Source organism: Schistocerca nitens, chromosome 11, assembly GCF_023898315.1.
Source record: "Schistocerca nitens isolate TAMUIC-IGC-003100 chromosome 11, iqSchNite1.1, whole genome shotgun sequence".
Lineage (NCBI taxonomy): Eukaryota > Metazoa > Arthropoda > Insecta > Orthoptera > Acrididae > Schistocerca > Schistocerca nitens.
The window spans coordinates 122,648,235-122,663,280 of record NC_064624.1 but is presented as its reverse complement, the minus strand read 5'-3'; the positions used below and the strand labels follow the sequence as shown (position 1 = coordinate 122,663,280).

The window sequence follows — 15,046 nt, the reverse complement described above, 5'->3', positions numbered from 1 at the left end:
ACACACACACACACACACACACAAATCTACCTGATGACAGAAGCTTCAACATTTTAAATGCATTGTGGAAAAGAAAAATCATGATTTTTAATAGTAAACTTGTTGTTTCAATCAGAGTAAATAACAGTCACAATAAAGGCAAACCTAAAATATTTGCATTTAAAAACATTTATATATTATGTGGGTATACATTTTAAGCTATTTGTTTTCATTTTATTGTGATGACAAATCCTATATCAATGTGAGATAATTACTGGATGAATAAATATGGAAGCAGCAATTTTTTCCCCAAGATAGTAGATTTTCCTCTAATTCCTCTACATTTGGCTGATAAAAGTACAAATAGTATTTAGTAGCACAGTAATTAGTTTTTTGTTAATACAGTAGAGATAAATTTTTTGTCTGCTCCAGTGAACAGTGGTTCTGAACTAACTAGGACCATCTGTATCCCATTCTACTTGAAGAAGTCACTAAACACATGGAAAACAGTCAATGGCTGTCAGTTCAGTTGAATATGTGGTTTAGATAGCACTTGTACCAGTTCTATTGACAGAAGATGGAGAATGGATTTTTCAGATTTTGAATTGCAAGTTCAACCTGTGAGTCCTGCCTACACCAAATAATACCACAAATTACTCACCACAACAAATAAAATGGCCCAAGTCTCAAGTACTGGTTTCCAGACATACCATTATAGGATAATTTTGAAACACTCTGTATAGACACAGTGGTGTGCCATTCTCTTTCTCCCAGCTTCAAACTGACTTTCACATCCAGTTATAGGGACACTTACAGTTTATTGTATGCTGGAACAAACGACAGTGGAATTCAGCAATTTCCAAATTAACAAACATTGCTAGAGGTGAAAGAGAGTGAAGAGTGATGGATTAAAATACCAGGACTGACCAGGGATCAAACCCAGGAGCTTTGGAACCATAGTCTGACACTTTACAAGTAACAGTATTTTACCAGGTTAATGAATGTGTGCCTCACTACAAGCCAAAACTAAAAGTTTAACTTGTTCAATATTATTAACATAAAATACCACCCAGCCAATCAAAGTTTCATTTCCTTCCCTCTTGCATTTGTTAATTTTTTTCAGATGATATATTTCCGGTTAAGAAATAAACAAACACACCTTTATTGAAGAGACCAATTCCACTCAACTTTTCGTTAACCTTTCTTCTGTGTGGATTGATTATTAAATGAAAAATAAAATTATACCTAAAGTCGCATGTTGATGAGCTTGGAGTCAGTTTTCAGAACTGACAGGAAATAGTACAAGGGGCATAGCGGTATGTTCATGGTCCAGAAGTAACTGGTTGGTGTTACTTGTGTCTTCAGTGATGGGGTGCAAAACCATGTTTGATTAAGGGAAATACGGAAGCGTCCGATCCCGCCCGTCTGCTTTGACCCATGACGTCACAAATATGGCGGAAACAAAAACAAACACACACACTTTCCACAAGAAGCCTAATGACACTAACGGGACAAGCGCGGGAAATGGGGTGTTTTGGGTGCAGGGCAAACTAAATATAAACAAATTTAGACGCCTTGCGTAGCTACAACGTGTAAGTGAAGACAGCCATGCATGAATACCCACCCACCTCCCCAGGTGTCGTAACCCCTGCAACCCATAGAAGATAAAGATGCTTCAGTAGCTGATTAGTGTTTTTTGTCTTTTTAAAAAAAAATCTCACGGGATAGAACGAACAGATCAGAAAGATAAATATAATAAATTAAAACAGAAATTGGAGGAAACAGATAATTAAAATAAGTAATAAGTGTTTTTAAATTAAAAAAAAAAAAATCTCACGGAATGGAACGAACAGATCAGAAAAGTAAATAAAATAAGATAAAACAGAACTGGAGACAGCCACACTCAAACCAAACTCCGCGCTGTCATGACGTCACACACGACAACACCCTTATGTCACGGGTCAAAGCCGACACGAGGGATCGGACGCTTCTGTCGACCCTGATTAAGTTATTTGAAGCACGTTGTGTGTTAAAGAGTACTGTACAAGAGAGACCAGTTGAATGGTGCTGAGGATTGCAATGCGATATACTGTGACTTTTGCAGTCACCGTATGTCTTGGATTTTAAGGCTGTCAAGCTGTTTGTGTGAAATCGTATCAGTTATATGGTAGGGCTTCAGTTTTGGCACTGTTCTGCAGTCAAGATGAAAGCTAACCCTTACACAACACTCCTGTAACAGAGAACCCGATCTCGTCTCTGTCACTTGGTTGTTAATGAGCTACAAAACGTGACACTTCCAACATCTAGCACAGTATGAACACGGTTGCATTGTAACAGGCCTGACACCATTCCCAATTCCCAAAAGAACAACCCATTTGCTTACACATATCTTAATCTCGACAGTAAGTTTGCAGCCGATCCATCGAGGCTTGCTGAGACTTCACTCTGTTTTACAAAGCTGAATGAGTGTAGTAGTGTATGAAGAACAGTCACACTATACCGTAGGTGCAGTTACCTATACTACACCTGCGGGCTGAAAACAAAGAAAAAAATAAAATTTCTGCACTCGATGAGAAGGAAAAATGGTGAAACATCGAGGGCAAAAAGGTATATGAGGTTCTTAAAGTATACGAGGTGCAACCCTGTGCAACATCCACTACAGAGTTACGAGTTCTTTAGTCCAGTTGCCATGTTTACACAATAATATACCAAACCAGACAGACAAAGGCCATTTTGGTTGAGTACTACTGACCAATTTGACAATTGTTTTCAAAGATTTCCTGTATCCATTTCCATATTATAAAAATATGTAATTTGGATATACTAGTGTAATGTGCTTACCTTTAAGGTAAGACATAACAAACGAGGGGGATTGGAGTAGGGGCGTACACATGCTCTGATTTTATCACCTAGTGTGCTACATATATCCAACAGTAATGAAGACAAACAAGTGGAATATATGTTCGTAGAGATCAAGACCCTTAACAGATAGTGCCCAACACACGTCCTCTACGAACCTCCTAAGGCAGTCGGGTTTGCCTGCTTCGAAACTGCTTTTCCGAGTCTTGAAGGGCGTACGAGCATATAATTATACCTGGCCACACTAACATAAATTTTCTATACAACAATCCTTCCAATGTGAAATTTAAGCAGAGCTTTTCACCATCAGACGTATCTCTACTTCCGTTTGCTCCTACCTGTCATACAAACTGCAGCCACACATATATTTTCAATGAAATCTTTAAACATAGTAATTCATACCTTTCAAATATCTGCACTTGGCACATCCGCCCTGTTCCGGCGTAACGACAAGCGCCGACACGAAGATCGAGAATGTAACCACAGGGAAGGCAGTGAGAAGATGACAGCCAATAGTACGCTGACTAGGACCACACCACGACAGGAGCGGTTTCTATCTGAAGAGAATATAAGTGCCGCTTCCACCAGCCTCGGCTGCGCGCTAGCAGAACCGGACTAGAAGAGTCGTGACTTGTGATCCATATCCATTACTTGCACGAACATTGTATATAGTGAAAGACATTGATTATTCGTATGTCACCCATCGCTTGTGACAACTTGTAAATACAAAGTTAAGTACTGTCAATTCATTTACTGTAATAAACTCCATTAATATGATTTGCTTGTATGTTGTCTAGCTATACAAGAAAACAGTTTCCTAGGCACCCTATTATAGACACGAGTGGGCAGGAAACCACATGCCCGTGGCGAAATCTTCGTAATATACTCACTAGAGTGTCCCAGGAAGAAACCACATCTGACTCCATACAATGACTTCAAACATTAATTTATCTGAATTTTCAACTGCGGCACAAGAAATAGTTTGGGGGGATGTCTTCTATTCCCTTCTCGGATATAAACAAACACCTTTGTGGAATTACTAACAAACTTACTCAACCATATGACACACATGCTCCCCTAAAGACCAGTAAACTAAGAAGGAAACTTGCACCTCGGCTAACTGATGGACTAAAACAGCTTGTGAATCACAGATGCTGCACATCAGGCATACATACGGCACCCCACTCCTGAAAATCGTACTGCTTACAAACAGAAGTAGAACAAAGTCAGTCAAGCTGTGAGAAGTGTAAAACTCAGGCATGTCCATACATTAATTGTCAAGAGAAGTAGACCAGCTACCCTATGGAAAAATCTGCACGGTGTTGACATACGCAGAGTAAAAGCTGAAGTTGATCCCACTGTCCCAACTGAAGAACTGAACCGGTACTTCACATTACCGATAACCACGATTTAACCACAAACAAAACAGAGACTCACTGATTACTCGGTTGAATTTACAATGAAATCCAGACCATTAGCTGCTTATAGGGGCTGATAGTATCAACGGGGAGATTTGAAAATGTGTGCCCCGACTAGGACTCGAACCCAGGATCTCCTGCTTACATGGCAGACACACTATCTGACTGAGCCTCTGAGGATAGTGCGACTGCAGGGACTTACTTCTGGCAAGTTCCCTGTGAGACACATACTTCCATCTTATTGTCCGCAAATTAAAGTTGTAGTACTCATTACTCGCGGCCGTCAATCTACCGATTCCCGTAAGAGTCTGAGCAATGTGACTGCATCTGCACTGGAGAAGACCACTGGCCAGTAAGCCTTATATATATGAAAATGGTATCCGTTCTTTCGGACATGCCCAAAAAAATAGATACCATTAGTGATCTTGCAACTCTCGAAGAATGAAATTACAATGACATCCAGACCATCAGCTCCTTACTGCCGTCGGTGAATATCAACGGGGACAGTCGAGTATTTGTGCCCCGATTGGAACTCAAACCCGGGACCTCCTGCTTACACGGCAGACACACTATCCGACTGAGCCACCGAGGACACAGAGAATAGTGTGACTGCAGGGACTTATCTCTGGCATGCTCCACATGAGACCTACATTTCCAAATTATTGTCCACACACTACATTTGTAGTGCCCCTGCCCACTATACTCATTACTCACAGTAGTCAATCTACCAATTCCCGTAAGAATTAGAACAGTGTGAATGTACTCCTCACACTGAAGAAGTTTGTCCGATAGAACAGATACCATCTTCATATACTAAGGCTTACTGGCCAATGATCTTCTTTAGTGCAGTTACACTCACATTGCTCAAACTCTTATGGGAATCGATAGATTGACTACTGTGAGTAATGAGTATAGTGGGCAAGAGCATTACAAATGTAGCGTGTGGACAATAAGTTGGAAGTGTGGGTCTCAGAGGGAGCGTGCCAGATATAAGTCCCTGCACTCGCAATATCCTCTGTGTCCTCGGTGGCTCAGTCGGATACAGCACCTGCCATCTGCACCTGCGGGTGAAACATAAAACCAGGTCAGCCGCTTTGGCATCATCTGCTGGCAACAGAGGTAGTGTGTCAGGAAGTTTAAGGTATCACCACACAGCAGCCAAACTTTGGCTGTCTAGAAGGCTGTGGGCCATCACTGATTACTTTATGGGAGTAAACGACTGAAGACAAAAAAATTCTATGTAATTTCTGTTATTTGCAACACTATGGAAAAACATATCATGTACGAGGGCAGTTCAATAAGTAATGCAACACATTTTTTTTCTGAAACAGGGGTTGTTTTATTCAGCATTGAAATACACCAGGTTATTCCCCAATATTTTAGCTACACAACACTATTTTTCAACGTACTCTCCATTCAATGCTACGGCCTTACACCATCTTGAAATGAGGGCCTGTATGCCTGCACGGTACCATTCCACTGGTCGATGTCGGAGCCAACGTCGTACTGTATCGATAACTTCTTCATCATCCGCGTAGTGCGTCCCACGGATTGCGCCCTTCATTGGGCCAAACATATGGAAATCCGACGGTGCGAGATCGGGGCTGTAGGGTGCATGAGGAAGAACAGTCCACTGGAGTTTTGTGAGCTCCTCTCGGGTGCGAAGAATTGTGTGAGGTCTTGCGTTGTCATGAAGAAGGAAAAGTTCGTTCTGATTTTTGTGCCTACGAACACGCTGAAGTCGTTTCTTCAATTTCTGAAGAGTAGCACAATACACTTCAGAGTTGATCGTTTGACCACGGGGAAGGACATCGAACAGAATAATCTCTTCAGCGTCCTAGAAGACTGTAACCGTGACTTTACCGGCTGAGGGTATGGCTTTAAACTTTTTCTCGGTAGGGGAGTGGGTGTGGCGCCACTCCATTGATTGCCGTTTTGTTTCAGGTTCGAAGTGATGAACCCACGTTTCATCGCCTGTAACAATCTTTGACAAGAAATTGTCACCCTCAGCCACATGACGAGCAAGCAATTCCGCACAGATGGTTCTCCTTTGCTCTTTACGGTGTTCGGTTAGACAACGAGGGACCCAGCGGGAACAAACCTTTGAATATCCCAACTGGTGAACAATTGTGACAGCACTACCAACAGAGATGTCAAGTTGAGCACTGAGTTGTTTGATGGTGATCCGTCGATCATCTCAAACGAGTGTGTTCGCACGCTCCGCCATTGCAGGAGTCACAGCTGTGCACGGCCGGCCCGCACGCGGGAGATCAGACAGTCTCGCTCGACCTTGCGGCGATGATGACACACGCTTTGCCCAACGACTCACCGTGCTTTTGTCCACTGCCAGATTTCCGCCAAAAGAAACTCGATCACTGCCCGTTGTTTCCAACGCACATCCGTTACAGACGGCATTTTAACAGCTCCGTACAGCGCTGCCACCTGTCGGAAGTCAATGAAACTATACGAGACGAAGCGGGAATGTTTGAAAATATTCCACAAGAAATTTCCGGTTTTTTCAACCAAAACTGGCCAAGAAAAAAAATGTGTTGCATTACTTATTGAACTGCCCTCGTATATTAGATCAGCTCTACTGGACACAATGGCATCAAAGTCCAAATGATGAAGCTCATTACTGACTTACTACTGCCCACTATAACAGGTATCTTCAACCACTCATTAACTACAAGCATTATCCCCGAGGCCTGAAAAATGGGACTAACTAAGCCACTACATAAAAGGCTGCCGCACCACCTTTTGGTTATCGATCTATCTGAATTCTTCCCGTGCTGTTCGAGGCCTTAGAATATATGGCCCATGACCAGCTAAGAAACTACCTAACTACAAACAACTTAGACTAACACCAATCAGGTCTCTGCAAACACTGCAGCACACCATTTGTTCTAATAAATGTAACAGATGGCCTGAAGCTTGCCTTGGATGCACAATCATGTGCTTTCAAGCAAAGCCTTTGAAATTGCTGACTTTGAGATTTTATTTCCCAAGCTTAGCACCCTAAACGTCTTGCCAAGTGCAGTGCAACATTTTCACTCATACCCGACATCTCACCAGCATGGAAATACGGAAGCGACCGATCCCGCCCGTCTGCTTTGACCCATGACGTCACAAATATGGTGGAAACAAAAACAAACACACACACTTTCCACAAGAAGCCTAATGACACTAACGGGACAAGCGCGGGAAATGGGGTGTTTTGGGTGGGGGGCAAACTAAATATAAACAAATTTAGACGCCTTGCGTAGCTACTACGTGTAAGTGAAGACAGCCATGCATGAATACCCACCCACCTCCCCAGGGGTCGTAACCCCTGCAACCCATAGAAGATAAAGATGCTTCAGTAGCTGATTAGTGTTTTTTGTCTTTAAAAAAAAAAAAAAAAATCTCACGGGATAGAACGAACAGATCAGAAAGATAAATATAATAAACTAAAACAGAAATTGGAGGAAACAGATAATTAAAATAAGTAATAAGTGTTTTTAAATTAAAAAAAAAAAAAATCTCACGAGATAGAACGAACAGATCAGAAAAGTAAAATAAGATAAAACAGAACCTGAGACAGCCACACTCAAACCAAACTCCGCGCCGTCATGATGTCACACACGACAACACACTTACGTCACGGGTCAATGCCGACGCGTGGGATCGGACGCTTCTGTCGACCCACCAGCATTGCATCATGTCCAGCACCACAGAGTCACAATGGAGGCAGACAGTATCAGGTGTCTCCCAGCATTCAGTATGAGGTCCTATACTCTTTTCACCATACATAAATGATATGTCGTCAGTTTTGTCCTACTGCAAATACCACATGTAAATTGATGATCTCCAGTTGTATCTAAGTGCAAAACCAATTATCCTAAAGACAGTTATCATGAATCTCAATACCGGACTGTGTGGACTATCAAAATGGGCGCAGAAGGTAGGATTACAGCTCAATTCATCCAAAACCCAAGTGGTACTGACTGGTCATTCTAGGCCACTTTGTCCGAAATATTGGGAATCCCTCCCATCTTTAGTCCTAAATGGGACAAATATCAACTTCCCTTTCTTGGCAAAGAATCTAGGAGTAACAACAGATGAAAATCTAAATCGTACTGAGCATGTAACTGCATTACGCAAGAGGGTATCAGCGTCTCTCCACGCCCTAGAAAAATATAAAAAGCTCTTCCCTATTGATCTCAAAAATAACATAAGATATTTCCATATCCTCTGTCGTCTCCGCTGTATTTTCAACAACCACTGTCCGTCGTATCTCTCCTCAGCCTTAACACTCTTATCCGAACTACAAGGCAGGAACACCCATTCCTATCAGAGCAAAATCCTTTCAAACCCACTCCACTGTTTAGCCACTTTCTCGAAGTCCTTCTCAGTAGCAGGAACCTAACTCTCGAATAACCTCCAGCATTGTATTTGAGAACTGATTACCGTGTCCAGCCCCAGAAGACAATTTATGACATATCTATTAACCATGTACATCCTTCTTTCCAATCAGATCTTCCTCATTTCCCAACATTGATGCTGATGCAGTCTCCTTAAATTTCCTTACTCCAGAACTTGCTTTATCAGAAAACATTTGTTTCGTATAGCTGTAAATTCTTTTTATATCTGCCACTATCATTATTGTTATTGTTATTATTATTATTAATGTTACTATTACCACCATTAGTGGCAGCAGAAGTCCTGCCAGTATTAACTTTAGGACCCACTCACAAACCAAACTCTGCGCCGTCATGACGTCACACACGACAACACCCTTACGTCACGGGTCAAAGCCCACACGTGGGATTGGACGCTTCTGTCGGCCCTAACTTTATTAGTTCACAGTCAGTATTATTTACTCACACTGTCTCTATAGACATTCAAATAAATACTATTTCTCACATTAAAATTAATTTTTTGGTAACTACGATTACAAAACGGTACTATATGTGCGAAACTCGGGTTTGATGTAAGAGATGGCCCATATAAAGTAAGGTTAAAAAGTAAATTAATTAATAAATAAGTAAAAGAAGTAATAATATCTCTTTAAAAAATTTCACTGGATAGCTCTCTAACATTCAAGATACAGTCAACTTCATGTCAAGTTTATCTCTTGGGGCACAACATATTGCCAAATTCAATTAAACAGTTGTATCAAAAATGGAACTTTTGGAATCTTGCCCCCTCTTAGACAAATATATGTGGGCATCCACAGTGTGTTGGGTCAACGGAAGCGTCCGACTCCACTCGTCAGCTTTGACCCGTGACGTAAGGCTGTTGTGGTGTGTGACGTCACGACGGCACGGAGTTTAGTTTGTGAGAATGGCAAGTTTGTAAGTCTTGTTTTGATGTGATTGGTGGTGCTCAGAGTTTCCATTCAAACATTTCATGCTTCCTCTCAAAAATTTATATGGATAAAGGATGGAAAAAAATGGTCACTAGAGGTGAGACGTTGCTGTTGACTCTGGCAAACATAAAGCAAGTACAGTCACCTGTTGCTGGGCATACTGACCTGAACATGATCTTGGCATTGAAATAAAGCATATTCATAAAGGGATCATTTTACACTAATATTGGATATCTCAGTTTAATACAAGGAGAAACATAACCATATAGCATATGATGTTGTTTTTACTGTCCTCACTTAGAAGACAGGTTTGATTCAGGCCTCCAACTTAGTTTATCCTGGGCAACCCTCTTCATCTCTGCATAACTATGGCATTCTACATCCACCAACAAACCCAACTATTAAATATGAAACAGTTCCAAAATTCTAATGACATTACAAATGAGTTATGTGTTAACTATTTGATGTTAATCATGCAAGTGAGAAACATTTTAGAGAAGGTTTGAAATTATGTTTAAAGTCTGTTAGAAAGTGCTCTACTATTATTATCAAACACTGGATGAGTATATTCTTGGTAATTTGGACTTTGAAGCAAAAGCTAGTTCTCCATGCATCTCAGTCTTTATGATTTGATATCATCTGAACGACATGTCGTGAAATAATATAAATTTGCAGGTACATCCACCAGTATGTGAAAATACTGTCTGCAAAATGCACTGTGAATACACTCGACAGTAAATAAGTAATAAATTAAAATATCACGCCTGATGTTGAACCTGTACTGCTAGAACAGCGATTAAGTGATACACTTTTTTCCTTCCTTCATTTTGTGGTAGGAGTCAGTGAGAAAATTTTTGTACAGGTGTGAAGCTGTGTGTACTGTTTGTTGAAAGTCACTTAAAAAGGAAGGAACAACAAAATTTTGTACTGTGGACATTCACAGCTGTACAACTGTATCATGATGCCACTGTATATTGATCAATCCTTAAGTAATTATATGTTTATGGAAACGTGCGCTATAAAAATTGAAGAAAGAAACTAACACATCTGAGCAGTTCGCTACAACATATGAATTGAGTAATTTTATAAAAAATACACGCACAGTTTCTTTCTTCAACTGTTAAACAATTCCACTGTAAACAGTTTGTGTACTTTCAGTGAGAAAGTGACAAACAAAATCTGCAGCACACATATTCTCCAGCTAAAACTCTCCTAAATTTCGAAAAGTATAACTGATAACTGCTACTTTCGAACGCCGAGAGAACTTACATGCATTGTTTCAGATAAATTTCAGTAATATTAATCCTCTCAGACACACGCCTCCAACAGGCTTCAAGTACCAAAACAAAGACTCGACATGTAAACATGTGAGTGATTCAGAACAACTGACAGCAGCAATATTTACCGGCATTGCCTAACTGTCACAAGTCGCCCATCCATAATTTGAAGATCATCACATAAGACGAATTAACAGCGCCTCTTCCCATACCGCATCCAAAATAACATTAAACGCATGTGCAAATTCTACAAATTACGATTCCTGCCTTTCTACACTGCATCGTGTAGATTCTAATGGTTGACGCTCGAACTGCTATTATAAGTTGTGAATCCAATTGAATATTTCAGGTAATATATTCAGCACTACATATTCATGCACACTGTAATTACCTTGTATGAATAATAAACACTTTGCACACACTATCGTGCTCTTGATTTTTAATTGTTGCTGCAGACACTAATTGTCGTATGTAGGTAACAACTGCAACACAAACATTGTAACCGCCATAATATATCCGTCATAACGGCGCACTGAACCACCCAGCGAGTCATCTGTTAATAATTCGCAGATTCCGAGATAAGTGTTAAATTTATCGGTCGGCAATTGTCGCAAACTTCAACGTCTCTTTCCGGAGTATGGCATCTTACCAAGTTGTCATGATCTCCGCTAGGGGCGTTAGTTTACCTGCTTCGTGGTGCCATCTCGCGTCGTTTCGCTGCGTAATTTGTAAATGGAAGGATGGGTTTCGTACTGCACAGAAAACGAGATGATCGTAATTCAGACTGCGCAATAGGTTGATTATTGTAGAACACTTCTCCGTGTAGCATTCAGTGACTACAGTAAATACCGAACAGGCGTTTCATGTTTGTCTCTAAAGATAGAGTTCTAACAATGAGAGAAAACTGCAATCAGTTACGCTTTCATTGAATGGACGATTTGTTTACCCTATATACGTAATATAGTTTCGGACCTAGCCGTGTCTGACGCTATCACCAGCGATGAACAGAGGTATAGTTAACACTGTGCAGAATGAGCAAGTGATGGTGGTTGCATGCCCTTAAAAAATTCCATTTCTCGTCCACTGAGCTTTCTAATTTTGGTCTGGCACATGCCACACAATCAGAGCCGTACCGAAGTCATTCTGAGCGACTGGGAGAACTGTCAAAGGTGCCACCCCTCATTATAACTGTTGTTGTGGTCTTCAGTTCGAATACTGGTTTATTGCATCTCTCCATATTCCTCGTTCCTGTGGAGCCCTAATCTCCCAGCAACTACTGCAACCTACATCACCCAAGATCTGCTTACTGCATTTATCTTTTGGTCACCCTCTACAGTGATTCCTTGTCTCAGAATGGGTCCTACTAATCGATCCCTTCTTCTAATCAGGTCGCACCACAAATTTCTTTCTCCCCAATTCTATTCAGTACCTCCTCATTAGTTACGTAATCTTCAGCATTCTTCTGTAGCATCACATTCAACTTCTGTATCATCATTTCAAAAGCTTCTATTCTCTTCTTGAATAAACTGTTTATCGTCCTTGTTTCACTTCCATAGGTGGCTACAGTCCATACGAATACTTTCAGAAAAAAACTTCCTGACACTTACCTCTACACTCGATGTTAACAAATTTCTCTTCTTCAGAAGTCCTTGTCTTGCCATTGCTAAGTCCACATTTTATATCCTCTTTACTTCGGCCATAATCAGTTATTAAAGCTGCCTAAATAGTAAAAACTATCTACTACTTTAAGTGTCTCGTTTCCTAATCTAGTTCCCTCAGTATCACGTGATTATAACTATACACTATTTTTCTGCGCTGGTTTAGCGAATTTTGTACGTATAATTAATAAAACTGAAGCATTATTGAAAATGTTACTAAATATATTAACAAAAATATTGCTCACAACAGATTAAATGTTTCTTAGAAAATATATCAACTACCTAAAAAAATTCATAGTAAAACAAAATCGATATCTTATTATTTATAGTATTGGTTTTATTGTGATATATATTAGGTTGCTGTATAAGTTCATAGTGTTTTTTCGTAAGTTTATTAAACACATTAGATATACATCACAGACATTTCAGCCGGCCGGAGTGGCCTAGCGGTTCTACGCGCTTCCGTCCAGAACAGCGCGACCGCTACGGTCGCAGGTTCGAATCCTGCCTCGGGCATGTGTGTGTGTGATGTCCTTAGGTTGGTTAGGTTTAAGTAGTTCTAAGTCTAGGGGACTGATGACCTCAGATGTTAAGTCCCATGGTGGTTAGAGCCATTTGAACAGACACTTTAACCAGCAATAATATAGTCTTCTTCATTATTTACAACAATCAGCCAATGCTGGAGTAACTTGATTTCTCTACTTCATAAATCACGTGGTTTTGAGGCGAAGAACTTAACGAGGCACATTCGGATCGCATGTTCATCCAGAAAGGAAGATGTTCGACAGGAAATGGAAAAGGTGAAAAGCTGAAGGTGCAAAATGAATAGTGTTTTTTGTCAATCTAGCACAATGCAAGCGGGCGTTATCGTGGAGTAACATCACTTGAGGCAATCTTCCTGATCGTTGTTCTCCGACTGCGTCTGCAAGACGCCTCAGTTCAAAAAATGGCTCTGAGTACTAAGGGTATTAACTGCTGAGGACATGTCCCCTAGAACTCAGAACTACTTAAACCTAACTAACCTAAGGGCATCACACACATCCATGCCCGAGGCAGGATTCGAACCTGCGGCCATAGCGGTCGCGCGGTGCCAGACTGTAGCGCCTAGAACCGCTCGGCCACTCCGGCCGGCGACGCCTCAGTTGTTGACAACAAATATCAGCAGTGATGTTTACACCCCGGGGACGCAATTCGTAGTGCACTACACGTCGCTGTTCCAGAAGATGCATGGCATTATCTTTCGCGGGTGCATAAAGGTCTTGTACGAGGTGCATTCAAGTTCTAAGGCCTCCGATTTTTTTTCTCCGGACGGGAAAGAGATAGAAACATGCGCATTGTTTTAAAATGAGGCCGCGTTCATTGTCAATACGTCCCAGAGATGGCAGCACCGTACGGCAGATGGAATTTTACTGCCGGCGGCGAGAATGAGAACTGTTTTAAATACTTAAAATGGTGACGTTTTCCTTACTTGAACAGCGTGCAATCATTCGTTTTCTGAATTTGCGTGGTGTGGAACCAATTGAAATTCATCGACAGTTGAAGGAGACATGTGGTGATGGAGTCATGGATGTGTCGAAAGTGCGGTCGTGGGTGCAACAGTTTAATGAAGGTGTGACAACAAACCAAAACAATCTCGGGCTCGCACAAGCCGGTCTGACGACATGATCAAGAAAGTGGAGAGAATTGTTTTGGGGGATCGCCGAATGACTGTTGAACAGATTGCCTCCAGAGTTGGCATTTCTGTGGGTTCTGTGAACACAATCCTGCATGACGACCTGAAAATGCGAAAAGTGTCATCCAGGTGGGTGCCACGAATGCTGACGGACGACCACACGGCTGCCAGTGTGGCACGTTGCCGAGCAATGTTGACGCGCAATGACAGCACGAATGGGACTTTCTTTTCGTCGGTTGTGACAATGGATGAGACGTGGATGCCATTTTTCAATCCAGAAACAGAGCGCCAGTCAGCTCAATGGAAGCACACAGATTCACCGCCACCAAAAAAATTTCGGGTAACCGCCAGTGCTGAAAAAATGGTGGTGTCCATGTTCTGGGACAGCGAGGGCGTAATCCTTACCCATTGCGTTCCAAAGGGCACTACGGTAACAGGTGCATCCTACGAAAATGTTTTGAAGAACAAATTCCTTCCTGCACTGCAACAAAAACGTCCGGGGAGGGCTGGGCGTGTGCTGTTTCACCGAGACAACACACCCGCACATCGAGCTAACGTTACGCAACAGTTTCTTCGTGATAACAACTTTGAAGTGATTCCTCGTGCTCCCTACTCACCTGACCTGGCTCCTAGTGACTTTTGGCTTTTTCCAACAATGAAAGACACTCTCCGTGGCCGCACATTCACCAGCCGTGCTGCTATTGCGTCAGCGATTTTCCAGTGGTCAAAACAGACTCCTAAAGAAGCCTTCGCCGCTGCCATGGAATCACGGCGTCAGCGTTGTGAAAAATGTGTACGTCTGCAGGGCGATTACATCGAGAAGTAACGCCAGTTTC

At 41.6% G+C, this 15,046-nt stretch overlaps 1 protein-coding gene and 1 long non-coding RNA gene across 2 annotated transcripts in view; one reads left to right on the top strand and one right to left on the bottom strand.

Annotated features, from left to right (window-relative positions):
• The window catches only part of LOC126212959 (cation-dependent mannose-6-phosphate receptor-like), a 91,657-nt gene extending 90,995 nt beyond the window's left edge, over nt 1–662 (bottom strand). The window contains exon 1 of the mRNA XM_049940487.1: nt 641–662. The gene's annotated coding sequence lies outside the window, so the exon portion shown is untranslated. The remainder of the gene's footprint in view (nt 1–640) is intronic.
• An 860-nt stretch (nt 663–1,522) lies between these two features.
• On the top strand, nt 1,523–7,676 carry LOC126212960 (uncharacterized). The gene is made up of 2 exons (XR_007541014.1): nt 1,523–1,615; nt 7,573–7,676. It is a non-coding gene; the product is annotated as an uncharacterized LOC126212960 (long non-coding RNA).
• Nucleotides 7,677–15,046: the final 7,370 nt, after the last annotated feature.